Genomic DNA, 1,323 nt, shown 5'->3' on the forward strand with positions numbered 1-1,323 from the left:
TCACTTGTGGCCCAGATGTGGCAAACAGAAGTGGACCAGGCTAAGTGGGCCGAATCAGGGCCAAAACTATTTAGCTACGAGGGACATAAGTGCATGTAAATAGAATCACCAGTTGAGTCACTTAAGCCCAGAATTCAGTTTAAAAGTCCTTCACTCCCAGATAAAGGTGAAAATGTGGGATGTGTGTCAGGTTATAATTTGCTTCCTTCACCTCCCCGACACTTGTTTCACACCAGCCTGCATCCAGGGCACTTCCTCCTGGATTACCAGTAAACCTCACTGGGCTTAATACAAACCAGGACTTCTGGTCTGACCAGTTTGTAGGTAAACGTCACATCTGATCGGTATTTCTAGAAAAACGTTTGACTAATACGTTTGTGTTTCATAATGATTCATGGGAGAAAGTATGGTGACCACATAAGAACTGGCTAATAAAGATAGTGATATTGTGATGATGATGATGATGATGATGATGATGATGATAGTGACGGGAGGAAGGCAGCTGTCTGTTGCAGTTGAGTGGCCGTGCTGTGAATGGAGGGTGTGATTAAAAGGCAGCCCTCTGATTGGCTGTGTGGATGCGGAGGCCTCGTATTGACCGAGGGAGGAAGCCGCGAACAGCCTCTAATTGTTCTCAGGAATCATGTTATAAAAAGGTAAGAGCTTAAGCAATTGATCTGAGTAAACTCAGGCGTCACTGATCTACAGTGTGTGCAGAGGTGAGCGCTCGGCAGGTCCAAGGTGGAAGGAGAGGAGGAGGAGACGCCAGGGTTTTAGAGCCGGTGCAATACTCTGCTTTATGTTTCTGGGTCTCACACAAACTGTCACACACTGTTTTGTGTTGTTTGTTGCTTTGGCCCAAGAAGAATTTCCCCATGGGAACAATAACTTGTATTTTAATTTGATTTGAGAAGAGGAGGATTTACATTTTTATCATTTTCTTCTGTAGGAAGTTGCAAAAGAGGCATAAACCAACACAGTACTTCAGCAGCATCATTGCGATTTATTCCTTAATAAATGAACAAATGTTAAAGCTGCATTAATCAATGTTTGTTTATCCGGAGGTGGATCAAATGAATCAGTTATAATCCACTTCTGCACTTCCTCCCAGCTCCACGTAGCATTCCAGCATCATTCAGCTCATTATTTAGGTTTTCAATGTGTAATATTACTGTTTCGGGTCAGTCCCCCCGCCTGCACACAGAAATGTACAGAGATAGAGATCGATGACAGAATTCTAAATTTAGGTCGGAAGGTCATCGGATATGTTTACGGTCAGAGATGAAGCGAGAGGAGAACAATGAGTAATGAGGCGTTGGAAAC

This window comes from Hippoglossus stenolepis, chromosome 15, assembly GCF_022539355.2.
Source record: "Hippoglossus stenolepis isolate QCI-W04-F060 chromosome 15, HSTE1.2, whole genome shotgun sequence".
Taxonomy (NCBI): Eukaryota; Metazoa; Chordata; class Actinopteri; order Pleuronectiformes; family Pleuronectidae; genus Hippoglossus; species Hippoglossus stenolepis.